Raw genomic sequence first — 16,068 nt, 5'->3', positions numbered from 1 at the left:
CTATTTTGCATCAAGTATCAACAAACAAGCCTAGGCTCTGATACCACTGTTGGGTTTTGAGCATTCTAACACTCCTACGTGTACATGCAACCCTAGAAAACCTTGGATCTGTGTTTGTCTAAAAATACATGCAAAATACTTTTTCCAAGGTTCATAATCCTATCTAGCATACATGGGAACTTTAACATAAAAGATGGCTAGAATTACATACCTTGTAGTTGATTTGATTCCTTGAAAACCTTGAGAGCCTAGCACCCCAAGTGTGATGCCTCAAATGCCTCACACAACACCAAATGCACTTGGAATAAACTTTGAGAGAGAATGTCACACTTAGAAATCGGCTTGCCCTCAATCTTGCTTCTAGTGCCACTAGTCTAGCCAATTTTGGTGGATAACATGTTCTTTATATAGTGTGTTATAATTAGGGTTACACCATGTAAACCCTAATGTAACATGGCTCTTCATTTCCATGACCCATGGGTTTGTAACTCCCATGGAGCATCCTATGGACCTTAGCCCAACTTGATAATCCATGGAGCCTTTAGCCCACTATATAAGTTATGGATGATTTACATAATCAACCCATATATTTAATTAGTCATCTTTTGATCACTTAATTAATCCTAGATTAATTCTTGATCAATAATAATTAAATAATATTATTAATATATTAGAACTTATAATATATTAATAAACCATAAGTGTTATTTCTCTCATTTTATTTTATCCAAATGCATGATGCCATGCAACCCAAATGGACCATGCCGGGTCGGGTCAAGTACAAACCAGAAATAGTTATGAACTTAGACATCTAATCCAACAACTGGGCTAGGGGTAGAATGGTCATTTTACCCCATGTATGGATTAAGGATTAGAGTATGGAACCCACTTGCTAATTGGGTATATTGATTGGTATTGGCAGCTCGGGAAGTCGGCGGGGCAGTAGCTAAGGATGTCATTCGGGAAGCTTCTGCATTCAAGGTGAGTCTCCTCACCATACCAATGGGTCAAAGGCACCAAGGCCGACCCATTTTATGATATGTGGTACAATAATTGATGTAGTGTTATGTGGCATGTTAGTTGGTTATATGCTAGGAGGTATGCTAGTTGTATATGTTGTATACTTGTTTGAAAGACCATGGGGGAGCCCATGACACTTGGATGTCAGACCATGTGGAGAGTCCATGGCTTTCCTATTAAGTACCATGGGGGAGCCCATGACACTTGGATGTAAGACCATGTGGGGAGCCCATGGCTTTCCTATTAAAGACCATGGGGGGAGCCCATGGCACTTGGATGTAAGACCATATGGGGAGCCCATGGCTTTCCTATTAAAGACCATGGGGGAGCCCATGGCACTTGGATGTAAGACCATGTGGGGAGCCCATGGCTTTCCAATTAAAGACCATGGAGGAGCCCATGGCACTTAGGTGTAAGACCATGTGGGGACCCCATGGCACCCTGGAGTAAGACCCTGGGAGGAGCCCACAGCATCCTTATATGTTTATATGCATGACTTATGTGATTGATATGGTTTATGTAGCTGTTATAGCTAATATGGATTATGTGGTTACGTGGATTGTGTGGGGTATGCTCTGGGGAACTCACTAAGCTTCGTGTTTACAATTTTGTTTATGGTTTCAGGTATCATCGGTTGAAAGGAAGGGCCCAACTTGATCGTAACGCACACACCTGTGTTTTCCGTAATATTTGATTTTGGGGTGAACTCTGATAAATGTTTTTAATTAGCAATGTTTTTGGAAAGCTTGGATTTAAAAGATATATGTGTTTTGACTGTATTAAAAAATGAAATTTTTACCCTTGATTTTTGGGTCGTTACAGTTGGCCCGGGGTTTCCCCGATCTTCTGGACACTGTTTGAACTCGACGAGTTACTGGGATAACTTGGTGAGTTGACTAGGGCTTTTCCTGGTTTTCTGAAACTAAAGGAAATCGGCGAGTCAGGAAGTGTACTCGACGAGTTGGGTCAACATGGACTGTTGACCTTGACTTTGACCATGGTTGACCAAGTTTGACTTTAAGGGTTGTGACACCAACATTTTTTTTTGCAAAAATTTTAAACTTTTAAAACGCATCTTAAATTAAATTAAAACAACTGAAATAGTCATAACATAATCCATCAACTTAATAATCATATAAAATAAGTGCAGAAGTAATAATAATAATAAGGTCCCAACAAAAATAACTAGTAGCGATGTCCCGGTGCTCCATGTCAAGCCTTAGCCTCTTTAATCTTAACACCTGAAAAGTTATAAGGGAAACCGTAAGCACAAAGCTTAGTGAATTCAAACATAGACATTGTACTAACATTCATATTTACTAACCCTAATCCATTTTCCAATTATAATTATATGATAAGGGCAAAGAACGAATCAATGCCTATAATACAAGAAGGACTTGTAGATTTGAACCGCACCGGGAAGATCCCGTATCATTTGGCCCTAATCACCGCACCTCATGATGAGTATTACATTGGTGATATTACCTACCCACCGCACCGGTAAATCCGTATCCTTTGGTGGTGTCCCTATATCCATAATTAGTTACATACAGTGCACATGTACGAATTAAATCAATGGTTATATAGCATGCCTTTATAATAAATTCAAATAATCACACACGAGCTAACTAGCAAACGCAAACATCAATACAACGGTGTGAGAGAACTCACCTTGAGTGAGTAGTAAGGATAGCTAACAATCAAATAATGCTACCAAGCTTGAGCAAACTTCAAAACCTCACCTAAGAAGGACTAAAGGTTAGAAAGGAGAAGTAATGAAGCTATAAGTTGAGAAAAGAGTAATTACAGCAAGGTCTCTAAAACAGACATGCTGTTCAAAACGGATTTACTCCAAAATCTAAAGGAGAAACATAGCTTTAACTAAATTTTATAGGAAACTATGATTTCTCAGGATTCCAGAACTATAAAGAACTCCTTCTAACTCCAAAAGATGAATTAAGTATGAATTTTACAAAATGGTGTATCACTTCTGTCTCCAACAATACAGTCAAGTGATGTTGGCCAATTCTACCCAACTTGTGAGTAGAATTCGTCCAAACTAAAATTCAGGGAAGTAAAGGACATACAAATGAAAGTCTCAGAGTTGGAATTGAATGAAAAGCATCTCCCAAACTCCAGATATAAAATTCACATTGTGGACAATCACAGCACTAGCAAAAGCTGGTGACTGCCCACTGATCTGGAGTGTGGATCCATTCTAACCAATTTATAATTGGAAATAACACCCCATCTGCTCCAGATCTTAAATTCATAATATCAGGAACATATAGAAACTTGGAATCACTCTGGATCCTTTTCCAAGCCTTATAAATGATGAAAACAAAATGACATATCAGAACAGACCCGGATCAGACCTAACAGCAAAGATGCCATTCTTACCCATAGATAAAGTCCTTATCAGTGAGGTTGGCCTGCTTAAGAAAGTTAGCCAACTCAATTTGTGAACTTTGGGAACTGGTTTGTGGTCCGTTTGAGTTCTAGAGCTCAAGATATGAGTTTTACAAAATGACTACAGATCTGATGGAAAACAGAATCGTAGCCACCCGTGATTCCTTTTTGGCTTATCCATCCTTCTCCCTTTGAAACACATTTTAAGATGTGTTCATCATCCCAATTTAGTCCCCATGATCATGGTGGTACTAAAAAGTGTTAGGTATCATTAGGATTTCATTTTGCCACAAGATTGTAATAATAATCAACATGGAAATGAACATAAAGCACATAAAATCACCATTCTCCCTTTTAGGGTTTCCATGATCTTTTGCAACATGTAATCCCCTAGATCCATCATCCACCATATATGGGGTGAAGATTGGATCTTGAGATGATGTACAACATACAATTATTTGCAAATAACAAAAGAGATACAAATCAAATAAGAAGGAGAAGAAGTGAAGATGAAATCATAAAACTAGAACAAGGTTATGAATCAAGTTGTGAGAAATGATAAGGAGGTTCATACCAATATGAATCAAGGCTGGAAATGAACAAGAATTAAGCTCCAAACAACAGCCCCTTGGCTTCTCTTGATCCCAAAGAGAGAGAGAGAAGGACGATGTATGAGAGAGAGAGAGTAGGGTTTAGAGTGTTTTTCTTGTGTGTGTTACAAATGACTCAATTAACACATTAAGTACTATTTACTAGATGGACTTTGCAAATAGGCGCATAGCCCATGGACTTTAATAAAAGGAGTTTACAAGATGATCAAAAGATTCCAATAACATAAGAAATCAGACCTTGGTTAAATAAATTAACCCAAGGTTACAAGAATAATTAAATTAAAATAACCAAACGTACCGAGAAAAACCGGGGCGTTACAACTCTCCCCCACTAAGAACGGACTTCGTCCTCGAAGTCAACGCCTAGAAACAGATCCGGATAATGAGCCCGCATCTCGCATTCCGGTTCCCAAGTCCATTCCGAACCCTTCCTATGTTGCCACTGCACCTTAACCAGGTTTATGGTCTTGTTGCGGAGAGCTTTCGTCTTTCGTTCTAAAATAGCGATTGGTTTCTCAACATAATTGAGACGCTCGTCAATCTGTATGTCCTCCAGTGGTATCACAGTGGTCTCGTCAACAACGCATTTTCGTAACTAAGACACGTGGAACGTATTATGAATTAGACTAGCTCGTCAGGCAGCTCTAAACGGTAAGCCACCTTTCCCACACGGGCTATGACCTTGTAGGGTCCAATGAATCGGGGTCCGAGCTTTCCCCGCTTTCGAAATCGAATCAGACTTTTCCAGGGGGAGACTTTGAGCAACACATAATCTCCCACCTGGAACTCAAGATTGGAGCGTCTTTTGTCGGCATAACTTTTCTGATGACTCCTCGCTGTGATCAAATGATCCCGAATCACTTGGATTTTCTCCGTAGTCCGTAGCACGATATCGGTACTCCCAAGTACCCTCTGCCCAACCTCGCCCCAACAAACGGGCATCCTGCACTTCCTCCCGTACAAGGCTTCATACGGAGGCATTTTAATGCTCGAGTGATAGCTGTTGTTATAAGAGAACTCAGCTAGATGTAGATGGTCATCCCAACTACCCCCAAAATCAATCACACATGCCCTAAGCATGTCCTCCAAGGTCTAAATCGTCCGCTCACTCTGCCCGTCTGTCTGCGGATGGAAGGCGGTGCTAAAATGTAATCGTGTGCCCAACTCCTCTTGAAACTTCCTCCAGAACCGAGAAGTAAATCGGGTGTCCCGATCGGAGACGATAGAAACGGGCACCCCATGTAATGAGATAATCTCCCGAACAAAGATCTCGGCTAATTTCTCTGCCGAGGAGCTCTCCTTTATAGCCAGAAAGTGAGCACTCTTAGTCAAACGATCAACAATCACCCATATCGTATCGGCTTCTCGGGCAGTTCTAGGAAGTTTTGTAATGAAGTCCATGGTTAGATGCTCCCATTTCCATTCAGGAATCTCCAATGGTTGCAACTTCCCATGCGGTTTCTGGTGTTCCGCCTTGACCTTCCGACAGGTCATACATTCTTCCACAAATCGAGCCACATCATTCTTCATTCCATGCCACCAGTAAGCCTCCTGAAGGTCCCGGTACATTTTAGTAGCACCAGGATGGATAGAAAATTTTGACTTATGAGACTCATCCATTAGGGTTTTCCAATTTCCCCCGGTATATGGAACCCAAACCCTACCGTAGCGAGTCAGCAAACCCCGCCCGTCTCGTTCCATCTTAGGCAACTCTTTCCCAATCTTCTCACGCCTGATTTTTTTCTTCCAGTATTGTCGTCTTTTGGGCGTCCCGGATCAGATCTAACAAAGACGACACCATCGTGATCCGGAGTCACTTAGCTCGAATCAGTTCGACAGATTGTTTACGACTGAGAGCATCAGCTACCACATTAGCTTTACCGGGGTGGTAGTGAATTTCACAATCATAATCTTTTACCACATCCAACCATCTGATCTGCCTCATGTTCAAATCCCGCTGCTCGAACAAATATTTCAGACTCTTATGGTCAGTGTATATGATAAACTTCACTCCACAGAGATAGTGTCTCCAAATCTTAAGAACGAAAACAACAGCCCAAGCTCCAAATCATGAGTGGGGTAGTTTTGTTCGTGGGGTTTCAGCTGTCGGGAGGCATAGGCTATCACCCTATCTCGTTGCATTAACACGGCACCAAGACCCTGAAGCGATGCATCACAGTAAACCACCATATCCTCAACCCCATCAGGTAAGGCCAAAATCGGAGCATCACACAATCGTTTCCTCAACTCATCAAACGCCAACTGCTGCTCCGGGCCCCAAATGAATTTCACTGAGTTCTTGGTCAATCGGGTGAGTGGCAAGGCGATTTTAGAGAAATTTTCAATGAACCTCCGGTAATAACCGGCTAAACCCAAGAAAATGCGAATTTCAGAAGGTGTTTTTGGAATATTCCATTGTTTAACCGCATCAACCTTGGCTTGATCGACCTTAATACCGTGTTTGTTTACCACATGCCCCAAGAACTGAACTTCTTCCAACCAAAATTCACATTTTGAGAATTTAGCATAAAGCCTTTATCTTGCAAAAGTTTCCAGAATCTCCCGAAGGTGTTGCTCATGCTCCTCTTTGCTCTTAGAATAGACCAAGATATCATCTATGAACACTATGACAGAACGGTCAAGCATCGGGCTACACACCCGGTTCATGAGATCCATAAACGCTGCGGGTGCATTGGTGAGCCCAAAAGGCATCACCACGAACTCAAAGTGCCCATAACGAGTACGAAATGCTGTTTTCTCAATGTCTTCTTCACGAACCTGCATCTGATGGTAACCGGAACGTAAATCAATCTTGGAAAACCAAGACGCTCCCTGAAGCTGATCAAAAAGATCATCAATACGTGGCAACGGGTACCTATTCTTTATCGTGCGCTTGTTTAGCTCCCTATAATCAATACACATTCGCTGGGATCCATCTTTCTTCTTCACAAAGAGAATAGGAGCACCCCAAGGCGAGAAGCTTGGCCGTATAAACCCCTTATCACTTAGTTCTTGAAGCTGATCTTGGAGCTCCTTCATTTCAGGTGGTGCCAAGCGATAAGGAGATTTCGCTACCGGAGTCGCACCTGGCACCAAATCAATGCGAAACTCCACTTGCCGAATAGATGGCAAGCCAGGGAGTTCCTCCGGAAAGACATCGCTGAAGTCGGAAATGATAGGAACGTCGTCTAGTGCTATAGCAAAAGAGCAAGAAGCCATGGCCAGGCGGGGAATGTCCCCCTGAACTTGCTTCTTACGACAGTGGATTTCCGCATCAAACGCATCAAGCCAATCCATGCCTACGATAACGCAGAGCTCTCGCATCGCAATAGGGATAAGATCAATGGGGAATTCAACTCCAGAAAACTCGAGAGTGCAACCCCGATAAACATCGGTGACATAAATAGTGCGGTTGTTGGCAACTTCGACAACCATTGGGCGAGCCAATTTTCCGATACTACGCCCCAAACGATTAATAAACGTGCGAGATACAAAAGAATGGGTAGCACCGCTATCAAACATAACAACAGCGGGCTCGAAATCTAGCAAATAAGTGCCTGATTCACCACATACAATCATGTAAACAATTCTAACTACCATTTATTAAATAATGCAAGGGTGGAGAGAAAGGAAAAAAAAAGAAATTTACCTGCCACTGTCGCGGTAATCACCGGCTCATCCGCAGTCATCTGGTGAGCACGACCTCGTGTCACCATAGTGGGTCCCTTAGAAGACGATGCAATTGCAGGATTTGTACCCCCGTCTCCTTTACCAGCCTTCAACTTCGGGCATTCGGGCTTCTTGTGTCCCGTCTCGTTGCAGTGATAGCAGACGGGAGCAGCAGAAGTAATCTGAGGAACTGCACTCGCAGGGGGAGCCCTACAATTCTTCTAATGATGCCCTGGCTTTTTGCAGTTGTAGCATATCAACGGATTCTTCTCGCCCTGACCTGAAGACGGCCTGTACTCATACCTTGTCTTACCACCCTGCTTTTGCTTTTTCTGGGCATCTCCGGATGTCTTGGAAGAGGTGTCATTGGGCTTCCTCTTGGACTGGGTCTGCAACTCGATTTCCCTCCTCCTCGCTGCATCCATGATCGCGGATAAAGTCGGGAACTCCTGCATGCTAACGAATTCCTGAATCTCGGTACGTAGAATGGAAGTGTATCGGCTGACCAACCAGGCCTCGTTCCCAGCAAACGAGGGACAAAAAGATAGCATCTCGAAGAACTTGGCGTTCAGGTCGCTAACGGACTCGGTAGTCTGCTGTAAGGCCATGAACTCTTGCTGCATCCGCTGCTGCTCCACCTCATGCACATATTGTGCCTCGAACCTCTCCACAAATTGGGCCCAAGACATGGCCCTCACTTCTTCTTCGTTTAATAGAGAGGTGATGGTGTTCCACCATGTCTTTCCCCTTTTTCGCAGCTGATTCATGGCGATCACAACTTTGTACTGGTCCGGACACCCAACAGTCATGAAGGCGCCCTCAACATCTGACACCCAGTGCTAAGCAGCAACTGGGTCGGATTCACCATTCCAAAGAGGAGGGCTACACTTGCTGAACTTCTCGAAGTAGTATGCCGAATCCCGAACGGGCGGAGCCGGTAACGCTCCCCTGGGAATAGCTGCGAGGCGCTCATCCAGAAGAGCACCGACTTGGTTGATTATGTCATTGGTCACACCCGGAATTAGTTCGTTGAAAGCGTTATTGAATTCCTCAGCGACAATATCCCTAAATTGCTCCATTTGGAGCTGATTAAGTCGAGCAGGCGGAGCCATCTGTATCCGTAGAAGGAGGAAAATATTTAGAAATAATTCAGCCTAGATATTTCTAGGAAGACGAAACACTCAGCTTGCCGAAAATTTCTCAACCTTGCCCCGACCCGAAACCGGCACCGATGTTTCAAATAGTAGGGGCCCTTCTACTACCTTCCACACAAGTTCCAATTTCGCATTCGCGTCTAGTTTCAAAATTTCCAGCTCGCTCTAGCCGTTAGTTTTACAACTCTCTCACATGTTAACACTAAATAAATGTGTAATCTAACATTTTAAGACTAGTAGAATCCAATTCATAGTCAACAATTTAACATAAGAAATAAGGCTTACTTGGCTGGCTGACTGGCACACCGCAACATCTTCCACTACTAGTCTTCAGAAGGTTTGAAAAATATTTTAAAAAGAAAATAAACTCTTATAGAGCCTCAAATTTGAGTCTAGAACATCCACGAGAATGCCTAGTTCCCTCAAACCTGGCTCTGATACCAACTTGTGACACCCACATTTTTTTTTGCAAAAATTTTAAACTTTTAAAACGCATCTTAAATTAAATTAAAACAACTGAAATAGTCATAACATAATCCATCAACTTAATAATCATATAAAATAAGTGCGGAAGTAATAATAATAATAAGGTCCCAACAAAAATAACTAGTAGCGATGTCCCGGTGCTCCATGTCAAGCCTTAGCCTCTTTAATCTTAACACCTGAAAAGTTATAAGGGAAACCATAAGCACAAAGCTTAGTGAATTCAAACACAGACATTGTACTAACATTCATATTTACTAACCCTAATCCATTTTCCAATTATAATTATATGATAAGGGCAAAGAACGAATCAATGCCTATAATACAAGAAGGACTTGTAGGTTTGAACCGCACCGGGAAGATCCCGTATCATTTGGCCCTAATCACCGCACCTCATGATGAGTATTACGTTGGTGATATTACCTACCCACCGCACCGGTAAATCCGTATCCTTTGGTGGTGTCCCTATATCCATAATTAGTTACATACAATGCACATGTACGAATTAAATCAATGGTTATATAGCATGCCTTTATAATAAATTCAAATAATCACACACGAGCTAACTAGCAAACGCAAACATCAATACAACGGTGTGAGAGAACTCACCTTGAGTGAGTAGTAAGGATAGCTAACAATCAAATAATGCTACCAAGCTTGAGCAAACTTCAAAACCTCACCTAAGAAGGACTAAAGGTTAGAAAGGAGAAGTAATGAAGCTATGAGTTGAGAAAAGAGTAATCACAGCAAGGTCTCTAAAACAGACCTGCTGTTCAAAACGGATTTACTCCAAAATCTAAAGGAGAAACATAGCTTTAACTAAATTTTATAGGAAACTATGATTTCTCAGGATTCCAGAACTATAAAGAACTCCTTCTAACTCCAAAAGATGAATTAAGTATGAATTTTACAAAATGGTGTATCACTTCTGTCTCCAACAATACAGTCAAGTGATGTTGGCCAATTCTACCCAACTTGTGAGTAGAATTCGTCCAAACTAAAATTCAGGGAAGTAAAGGACATACAAATGAAAGTCTCAGAGTTGGAATTGAATGAAAAGCATCTCCCAAACTCCAGATATAAAATTCACATTGTGGACAATCACAGCACTAGCAAAAGCTGGTGACTGCCCACTGATCTGGAGTGTGGATCCATTCTAACCAATTTATAATTGGAAATAACACCCCATCTGCTCCAGATCTTAAATTCATAATATCAGGAACATATAGAAACTTGGAATCACTCTGTATCCTTTTCCAAGCCTTATAAATGATGAAAACAAAATGACATATCAGAACAGACCCGGATCAGACCTAACAGCAAAGATGCCATTCTTACCCATAGATAAAGTCCTTATCAGTGAGGTTGGCCTGCTTAAGAAAGTTAGCCAACTCAATTTGTGAACTTTGGGAACTGGTTTGGGGTCCGTTTGAGTTCAAGAGCTCAAGATACGAGTTTTACAAAAGGACTACAGATATGATGGAAAACAGAATCGTAGCCACCCGTGATTCCTTTTTGGCTTATCCATCCTTCTCCCTTTGAAACACATTTTAAGATGTGTTCATCATCCCAATTTAGTCCCCATGATCATGGTGGTACTAAAAAGGGTTAGGTATCATTAGGATTTCATTTTGCCACAAGATTGTAATAATAATCAACATGGAAATGAACATAAAGCACATAAAATCACCATTCTCCCTTTTAGGGTTTCCATGATCTTTTGCAACATGTAATCCCCTAGATCCATCATCCACCATATATGGGGTGAAGATAGGATCTTGAGATGATGTACAACATACAATTATTTTCAAATAACAAAAGAGATACAAATCAAATAAGAAGGAGAAGAAGTGAAGATGAAATCATAAAACTAGAACAAGGTTATGAATCAAGTTGTAAGAAATGATAAGGAGGTTCATACCAATATGAATCAAGGCTGGAAATGAACAAGAATTAAGCTCCAAACAACAGCCCCTTGGCTGCTCTTGATCCCAAAGAGAGAGAGAGAGAGAGAGAGAGAGAGAGAGAGAAGGACGATGTATGAGAGAGAGAGAGTAGGGTTTAGAGTATTTTTCTTGTGTGTGTTACAAATGACTCAATTAACACATTAAGTACTATTTACTAGATGAACTTTGCAAATAGGCCCATAGCCCATGGACTTCAATAAAAGGAGTTTACAAGATGATCATAAGAGTCCAATAACATAAGAAATCAGACCTTGGTTAAATAAATTAACCCAAGGTTACAAGAATAATTAAATTAAAATAACCAAACGTACCGAGAAAAACCGGGGCGTTACAAGGGTATCTTTGGTATTTCGGGATTTTGATGAAGTTAGCCACATGGTGGTTGTAGGTAGTTGAGTTCGGAGCTGTGAGTTGGGATTTGATTTTTACCGGTTCATCATTTCTTGAGAGGTGAGTCTTCTCACCATACCAATGGGTTGAAGGCACCAAGGCATGCCCATTATGTGATATGTGTATTGTTAGTTGATTATGTGTTATGTTAGTATGACATTTCCCATGGCATTTAGTGTAAGACCTTGGAGGGTTTCCATGACATCCTAGTATGTTTGTATGTTAAGCTTGCATGATATTTCTTTGGTTAGCTAAGACCATGTGGGGGTTCCCATGGCAGTTAGTGAATACCATGTAAGGGTTCCCATGGCAGGTAGTTAAGACCATGTGGGGGTTCCCATGGAAATGGGTTAAGACCACGTGGGGGTTCCAATGGCACCCTGTGTAAGACTTTGGAGGGTTTCTATGGCATCCTTATATGTCTGTATGCATGGCTTATGTGGTTTATATAGCTATTATGGCTTATATGGTTTTTGTGAGTATGTGGATTGTGTGGGGGTATGCTCTGGGGAACTCACTAAGCATTAACTTACAGTTTATTGGTTGTTTCAGGTACTTCAGGATCTTAGTGCAAGGGCCCGACTTGATGGCGCGACATGCACTCTCGGGTGTTTCATTTGGGACACTCTGATTTTATGAATACCTTATCTGATGTTATGGATTTTGAAAACAAATGAGTTTGGAATTTTATATTCTTTGGAAATGTTTTGGTTATTTAAAATGAAAAAAAAAATTACTGTAAATTTAGGCTGTTACAGATTTTTATGTCGGTTTGTAGAACTTCTCTATTTACACAATAGTAAACAAAGAAGGTAAGATGCACTAAAATGAAAAGGCCCTAATGCATCAAACAACCTAGAAATATGAATCACATGAACAATATTAGTTCAAGCGGAATAGGAATAAGATATCAAACCACAATTAATCACATGCAATGAAAAATACCAAGCAAAAGTAAATCAAAAAGAGACAAAGATTTACGTAAAAACCCAAATCGGGAAAAACCACAAGCGGACGAAGCCAAGAACCAATCCACTAAAATATTGCAGTGTTTACGGAGCTTGATCAAAGAGATTACAATGAGCTATAATGATTTGGTGATAAAAGGAAAAAACCCCAGAAAATGTCGCTCAAGAAAAAAGAAGCAGAAGAAGTCTTCAAAACTCTATCTCTTAAAAGAAACCTGAGTTCATTGAGATTAAAGGGGAAAAAGTTTAGACCAATTTGGCTAAATTTGGTCATTCAAGAATGGAATATTTGCATTTCAGGAACAAACAATTTTTAGACCTGAAAGAACCCATTTTAGACTATGGCGCCCATTTTAGACCTTAAACACCCATTTTAGACATGGTGCCCTTTTTAGACCCAAAACAACCAAATTAGGCGTGGATTGCTGAAAAGACAAAATAGCCATTGAACTAAGCAGAACTTGTCAATTTTGGATGACATATTTACACAATCTCCACCTTGACTTCAAAATAGACAATGAAAACTGCAACTTGCCCAACAATCTCCCAAGAACATTAAACACTAACAGCTCATCAAACTCCAAAACTCCATAAGAACCTGCAATCACCATTTAGAGAAAAAGTGATTCCAAAAGATAAAATACTTCCTCCACCAACGAGCCATTCAGGCTCAGTTTCGATCAGAAACACCCACCAAGTCCAAACATAATTTGAACTTGGCTATAGGAAGACTCTTAGTGAACATATTAGCAGGATTATAATTTATATGAATCTTGTCCATGACACAATCACCTTTTTCAATGATATTTCGCACAAAACGGAAACGAATATCAATGTGCTTTGTTCGGTCATGAAACATTTGACCTTTACTCAAGAACATATCACTTTGATTGTCACATAATACCGTGGTAACCTTTAATCTATCATCGAGTTCACTAAATAAACCCCTCAACCAGATGTCTTCCTTAACTGCTTCTGTAATCGCCATATACTCTGCCTCAATAGATGACAAAGCAACTGTAGAATGAAAATGTGCTTTCCCACTAATAGCACAACCATGCAAAGTAAACACATACCCTGTAATCGATCTTCTTTTAACCAAGTCTTTTCCATAATCTGAATCAACATATTCCAGCACCCCAGTGTTAGATTTACCAAAGTGTAGACACATAGAAGACATATCACCTAGATAACGGAAGATCCATTGCACTACTTTCCAATGTTATTTTCCCGGATTCGCCATATATCTACTAACCATGCTAAGAGCATAAGCCAAATTAGGGCACATGCAAATTATAGCATACATCAAGGATCCGACAACACTAGAGTATGGTACAAGTGCCATATAAGCCACATCAATCTCAGTAGTAGGACTCAAACGAGATGATAACTTGAAATGAGCTGCAAAAGGTGTGTTGACAAGTTTTTCTTCATGCATAATGAAGCATTTTAGAGCTTTCTCAATGTAATTTTTCTAAGAAAGATGCAAGACCCTAGACTTCATATCACGAGCAACTTCCATACCTAAAATATTTTTGGCAGCTCCTAAGTCCTTCATTTCAAAATCAGCTTTCAACTGGTCTTTCAATTTCTGAATCTCCTTCATATCTTTCGCTGCGATCAACATGCCATCCACGTATATAAGTAAGTAGATCATCGAACCACCATCACTGTTTTTGTAATACATGCAGCTATCACGGGTGCACCTCTTGAATTCATGACTGGTCATGAACGAATCAAACCTCTTATACCATTGTCTAGGAGGCTGCTTGAGGCCATAAAGAGATTTATTCAATTTACACACATAGTCCTTCTTGCCAGGAACTACAAAACCCTCAGGTTGTTGCAGAAAAATCTCTTCCTCAAGCATACCATTTAAGAAAGTTGTAGTAACATCAAGTTGCTCTAATTCATAATCATTAGAAGCAACTAATCCCAACAATACATAGATAGAAGTATGATTAACAAGTGGGGAATAAAATTCAGTGTAATCAATACCAGGAATCTGACTATATCCTTTAGCTACTAACCGAGCTTTATACCTTGGTTTATCATCCGGTTTGACATATTCCTTGAGCTTGTAGACCCACTTGCATTAAATTGATCTTTTGCCTTTCAGAATAGGAACTAAATCCCAAGTACCATTTCTTTGCAAGGACTCCATCTCACATTGCATTGCTGTAACACATGTTCCAGGTATTATTTAAATTCTCAAGTTTTAGGGTTTTAGGCTTGGACTCGACGAGTTGGGAAGCAAGCTCCAACTTGTCGAGTAGAGTCATTTATGAGGACGCGGGATTTAGATCCTACTCGACGAGTCGGAAGGCCCCGACTCGACGAGTAGGCACTGTAACGAGAAACCCTAATTTTCAGGGGTTTATACCCTGTTTAAAGAACTTATGGCTCATTTGCATCCTCTTCCATCGTTCCTACAGTCAGAGAAACCCTATTTTGAGCCTTACACCTTCTTGAGAGTGAAAGAGAGCTTTTGAGAGTGAGTTTTGGTGTGTTTGTGAAGATTTTGGAGTTTGAAGAAGAAGAAGTAAAGAGGGAAGCAGTAGATCCGACATCCACCTTGCATTGATGACCATATTGAGGTATAAAGTCACTATCTTGACCTTTAGTTGCTTAGATCTCTTTTCTTGGATGTAAATGGTCACTTTTGGTGCCAAAAGGGTGTCACCTTCGAATCTGGACTTGTCATAAGGATATGGTTCCAGACCTGTATCCCTCTAGGCCTTCAATGACATAAATTTGCTCACTTTATTCAGCTTAGGCCCTTTCCATGCATTAAGACCTTGTAGGAACCTTAGTTTGGTGTTTTAGCCTTGTGAGGCCTAGCATGCATGTAAATTTTGCAACTTTACGTGGTAACTACACTAGGAGAGGTTGGATCTGAAGTTTTGGACCTTGGATCTCACTAGAAAGAACTGAACACAAAAAGGACTGAAGGAACTCGTCGATTCCTTTAGGCAACTCGACGAGTTGAGTAGGGTTTACCCGTTTTCGAGATTCCAAGTGATTTCTGTGAAGGATTGGGGTTTTCGGGATGCATGGGTTTTCGGTCTACTGGACCTTGAGGAACTCGACGAGTTACATAGGTAACTCGGCGAGTTGAGGAGTTATTCGGGAACTCGACGAGTTGCTGGATGCACCCGACGAGTTGAGGTCAACATTGACTGTTGACCTTGACTGTTGACCTTGACTTTGACTAGGGTTGACTAGAGTTGACTTTGAGGATAATTATGGTAATTTGGGATTGTGACAAGTCAATTACTTGTTGATTATAGGCTGTTGAGTTGGAGCAGCACGTGGGATTTACCTGATCTTAGCTTGAAAGTTCAAAATTCACGAGAGGTGAGTCTCCTCACCATACCAATGGGTCGAAGGCACCAAG

Source organism: Lactuca virosa, chromosome 5 (assembly GCF_052849685.1).
Source record: "Lactuca virosa cultivar CGN04683 chromosome 5, Lactuca_virosa_CGN04683_v6, whole genome shotgun sequence".
Classification (NCBI taxonomy): domain Eukaryota; kingdom Viridiplantae; phylum Streptophyta; class Magnoliopsida; order Asterales; family Asteraceae; genus Lactuca; species Lactuca virosa.
Note: the sequence above shows the minus strand (reverse complement) of the source record.